The sequence below is a fragment of the Peromyscus leucopus genome, chromosome 4 (genome assembly GCF_004664715.2).
Source record: "Peromyscus leucopus breed LL Stock chromosome 4, UCI_PerLeu_2.1, whole genome shotgun sequence".
NCBI lineage: Eukaryota > Metazoa > Chordata > Mammalia > Rodentia > Cricetidae > Peromyscus > Peromyscus leucopus.
The window spans coordinates 93,125,452-93,130,991 of NC_051066.1; positions in this window are offsets into that span (position 1 = coordinate 93,125,452).

The window sequence follows — 5,540 nt, forward strand, 5'->3', positions numbered from 1 at the left end:
ACAAAGACACATTTGTACAGTAAGGTCTTTCAGCTTCTGCCTCATGGCATTTGCTGTGGGGCCATCCCCTGCACTGCAGGGTCCCCCAGCTTCTGCACCATGACAGTTACTGTGGGGCTGTCCTACACTGTATCTAACTTCATCTTTGGACTCTGTGTCCATCTCTTGGAAAGCACAAGTGGCCAGCAGAGAAGCAGTACTACTGTCCGTGGTTGGAAGGTAAGGTGTGGTGGGGGAAAGGCAGAGAACAACCTGTCAGGTGAGGTAGCAAAAGGTGCCATAATCTACTGCAGCTCACTCATAGAATAGACCCGGTTTCCAGAGAGTATATTTTCATCTCTCACACAACCTACTTCTTACATTCTCTGTGTCTGTAATAACAAACATCCTTTGAGGCAGAGAAGTTGCTTTGCATTTCTATCAGCTAAAGTTTCATAGAGAAATAGAGTGACTACGATATACTACATAGATACAGGCCAATGAATTGTCTCCCACATCCTTATAATTGGCTGGCAAAGCAAGTCTGGAAATCCATGAGGCTGGCTATAGAAAAGTCAGGCTGAGACTCTGGGGCCAGAATTGAAGCTATAGCCCAGACCCACACTTTCTCAAGAAGGAAACTGGGCTCTGCTTGTAAGATTCTAGCTGGATCAGGCTACCACACTTGCTAGAATGCTCTCACACTCCTCTGAATGATAACAGGAAGCTAATCACACCCAGAAACACCTACACAGTCACAGCTAGTTTGGTAGGGTAGTATCTTAGCCATTGAGGTTACTGTAGCAGAACACCATAGACTGTGTGGCTTATAGACACTGTAGACATAGTTCTCTAAATTCTTGATTCTGGAAAGTTCAAGATGAAGGCGCCAATAGATTAGGTGTCTGGTGAGGATTAACTTCCTCTAGCATCTGCAACAATAATCTTGTAGCTAGAAGTTTCTCTGGTCCTGCCTGCCCTGTAGTCAGGACGAATATTCCCCATCCACGACCAGCAGCTACTTGGTCCCAAGTAAACACACAGGAGCTTATATTACTTACAAACTATATGGTCAGGCTTCTTGCTAGCTAGCTCTTATAACTTAATCCATTTCTATTAATCTATATGTTGCCACATGGCTATGGCATTACTGGTCTGTGGCATCTTGTTGCTCCTTGGGTGGCAGACTGGCATCTCCTGGACTACACCTACTTCATCTGTCTTCAGTCCTAATGTACCGTCCAACCTTATCCTGCCCTGCCATAGGCCAACACAGTTTCATTTATCAACCAATCATAGCAATACATATTCGCAGAAACAGAAAGACATCTCACAGCATAATCTCATATGGTAGAAGGGCTGGGAGTCTCCTTAGAATCTCTTTTATAAAGATACAACTCCTGTTCATGAACTGAGCCTCAATGATCACTCACTCTCAAAGGCCCACATCCTAAGATCATGACATTAAAGATTTTACCATGTATGAAGAAAGAGGGTCTTTTGTATGGGGATTATAGATTAGTCATGTTGGCACATAGAACTGACAACTATAGTTCTAGAAACTGTTCCTAAGGCTATGGTGTCTATCTAGCACATTCTTATAGTCCTGCCATTTTGGTCTTACCTTAGGTCCTGATCAACTCATGAATATTTCTCCGGGCACCTACTGCATGAAGCTCTTGCCATAGACAGACAGAAGACTGAACCCTATCATGAGTCGGTCCATGAACTTAATAGCATCTTTCAAGAGATATGAGTGGACAGTTTCCACCAGATATACAAATAACTGACAATAATAAAAGAAAACATGACTAACATTAGTTGCCGCTAGGGAAATGCAAATGAAAATCATGATTATTCATTTTCTCCTAGCAACGATCATCTACGGGGACGAAGTCATTGTCCCCGAGTTGTCCACTGCTGAGGTGCCCATGTTCCAATGGATAACCCAGGCAGGCAGCCAGGTTTCAATAGCTAATTCATGCAGGCAGACAAGGTTAAACTCAGCATGTCACAACCCAAAACCAAAACAAAAAGACATTATAGTTAGTGGGGCATGGAACTTGTTGGGAGCAGAGGCATGTTGATTGAGGGGGAATAGTGAGCATAGCCAAACTGTGTTATCCACAGGTATGAAATTGTCAAAGAACATATTAATAAAGATAACATTAACTAGCACACTCTACCAGGAGTATGATTACAGAAGAAAAGACACTGGCTAACTAGTGAAAGTAGTGATGTGAAGAAATTATAACTGTTATTCAATTGATGTTCAAAATGTAAAATGGTGCTTCTGCTTTGAAATACAGTCAAGGTCTCCAAAAGATGAAACACTAGAAGACCTTATCATCTAGCAATTCCACTCCTAGGTGTATAGCCAAGTAAGGTGAGAACACACATCTGGGAAATCTTATACAGATGTATTGTCTCCAATATCCAAAAGGCAGGAACAGCCCAAGCATCTATCATTCCTGAATATTTTAGAAAAATACAGTAAGCTCATACAATGTAATTTTCAGCCATCAAACTTAGGAAGTATTACTCCATTCTTCAGCATAAATACACCTTAAATGTATCACACATGCTAGTCATAAGAGCAAGTCACAAAAGGCAAGTTGCTGGGTGATTCCATTGCATCAATAACAAGACAGGTAACTCCATAAGATCACAAAGTAAATTATGGTTTCCAGGGACTGAAAGGGTTCTAAAAAATGGGGTGTGCCTGTTAGAAGGGATTGGGTTTCTAAGGTGATGAAAATGTTCAAAAACTGATTGTGATAATGGTTGATAGGCTCCACAAATGTACTTAAACACAAGTGAGTCAAATGTATGATGTATGAACTGTACTTCAAAAAAGCTGTTGTCAATTTTAAAAGAGTGTTTTGAGAACTCTGGAAGCAGAGATTTAAAAAGACTGTTGCTGTAACGCTGTCAAACCTATGATTAACCCGTGACATCAACTGGCTTAGCCCCCATACTGGGAAGCAGGCATCAGAGGGAGAGATGAGGTAAGAGGCTCTTCATAGCCTGGTGTTCACCAGTCCCACCAGGGATGCCAGGAGGAAGAAACCCTCACCAGAGCAGACAGACCCATTCCAGGACCTCCTCTGTCCCGTGCTCTACTCTGGCGTCACTTGTGTAGTCTGCCACCTAAGGCAAACGGATGTGAGTGGGTTCATCCAAGAAAACACTCAAAAGCTTGCCTAGACAGAGTATGAGCTCAGAAACTGCTCTTTTACCTCAGTGGCTTAAGAATTTTGATTCATTTGGTAACAGTTTATCTTTGATGACGGACAATGAATGACTCAGTTTTGTGGCGTTTAGCACCTCCATTCTGGGAACTTACTCAAACACATTTTACTTATTCCACAGACAGGCATGGACTTCGGCCCAAGCTTCCTCCTTCCTTCTGGCTCCCATAATAGGGAATTTCTTGTATGTTGATCCCTCAGGAGAAGTAAGGGGAGGTTGTCATGTTACCGGTATGTAAAGCTCCAGTCCTTTGAGTTTCCTCTACCTTTTCTCATTTGAAGTACAGATATTTAACAGTCGGCTTTGGCTAGGGTTTTCAAGAATGGAAAACAGGCAGATGAAAATGAATGATCTGACTTGTATTCAAACTTGACTTTAGTAAAACCAAATGAGAAACCTAGTGAAGAGCAATAGGTATTTTTAAACAGGGACTCGCCAGGCATGGGGCAGGCACTGCTTAGCATCTGGTTGTCAGTGGAGGTCCAGAACCTCACTCAGTGTTTGTCTCACTTCCAGGACATTATGGGCACACTCATTTTGCATCAGTTAAATTGTTCAGACTGACTGTATTCATTTGTTCACCTCTAGGCCATTTATTCACACTTGGGACTCCAGTTCACAAGAATGCCTTCCTCTTCACAAGGAATCTCTGACCTTCCCCATGTGTGGATTCTATGCATTTTATACCAGGCCCCTCACATATATGACTCCTCCTAAGTTTGACCCATGATCTCCCACCTGATCTGATTAAGACCTGAGCCAAGCACCAACCAAGCCCTGCACTACCCTAAGCCCTGGATTCTGTAGGTGTTCAAAAAACAGCGACAGCACTTGGTGAAGACTGGAGTGCAGCTATGGGATCACTGTTCCCTCTCACTACCCTCCCAGGCATCTGCATGCAAAATGCACTGCAGCCTAAATCATCTAAAACATAATTCCAACTAACCAATTCTCTATCAAAAGATAGCAGAATCCTTTGGGTTTGCTCTGTAGGTTAAGCCAGAATCAACTCATCTCCTATTCAAATTTGTGCAGTATTGATCAAACCAAGGAAAGCTTGAGCATAAAAAGTCACATATTCTAGTTACCCATTCATAAAGAAAAATTGCCACCAAGTTCTCCCTCTTTCTTTTCTTCAAGGCATAACTAGCTGTGAGGGCTCAAGAGAAGTAACAGTATTGCCTTTGCTTCTTCTTGACCCCATGTAGGCATGGTTCCTCCACATTCCTGTCTTCCTGTGCCGTTCTCTCCCCTCTTTACTCTTAACTTCCTCTGTTCATCTCTGGCTTGCCCTCCATCCCAGTCCTAACTATCCCAGCAAATGCCTTGTATTTCTCCTACTTTGGTATCTACTTTAGTTCAAAAATACCACTAGTTACTTAATGTTTTATTGTTTTAATATGAGGTAATAAATGGAGAATAAGCATAACTATACACATCATACTATGTGCATGTGTGGCTTGTGTGATATACAATATTTCAAGTTCTTAAAAACACGAGAGAAATAAAAAAAACCAAACTTATAATAAAGAATCAGAGAGAATCTTGAATTTGAGCAGGAACTGGTTAAGACTGCTTATCTTATGTATTAAACAGATTCTGATGCCTGAACTGTCAGCTTTGGTGCTCACCAGGGTCAATTCGATTTTCTTGTATCTAGAGTAGCCAGACTATACTACAGCATCTACCCTAAGAGATTCCAAAAATTGTAAGAACCAACTCACCAAATATCATGAAGAAATACAAAGGTGCGGCCATCTTTATTTATTTTATTTTATTTCTAACCGAAAGAGCTTATGCACTAGGTGTGTTACAATATGATGACCTTCAGTGTCCACGCCTAATCCAGCACTCGGAGCAAGCAGGCACTCTGTGAGTTCGACAGCTGCTACAATGACTCCAGAAAGCAAAGCTACGCAGAGAAATTCAAAAAAAAAAAAAAAAAAAAAAAAAAAAAAAAAAAAACAATATGATGACCTTGTCCAATATGATGGTGATTTAAAACCATGGAATTATGTCCAGGCTACTCCATGGGAAATCTTGCCCATAATGAGTCTTATTCCTTAGGTCATTTGTTTAGCCTACTGTCAGTAAAACCTGAGCCAATGTGGAAAAAAAATGTCTGAATGATCTGTGCCAGATTGATCTAAGTTTTTGGAGAACATTGAACTCTCTTTGAATTGTGAAGTCGAGTAACACTGATGGCATTTTCTAAGTATGGACTTGGCCTTAGAAGACCCAAGGGTGTCAAAGTGGGAAAACTTCAATAAAATTGTCTCTCTGCTGCTATTTCATGAGCAACTCTCATT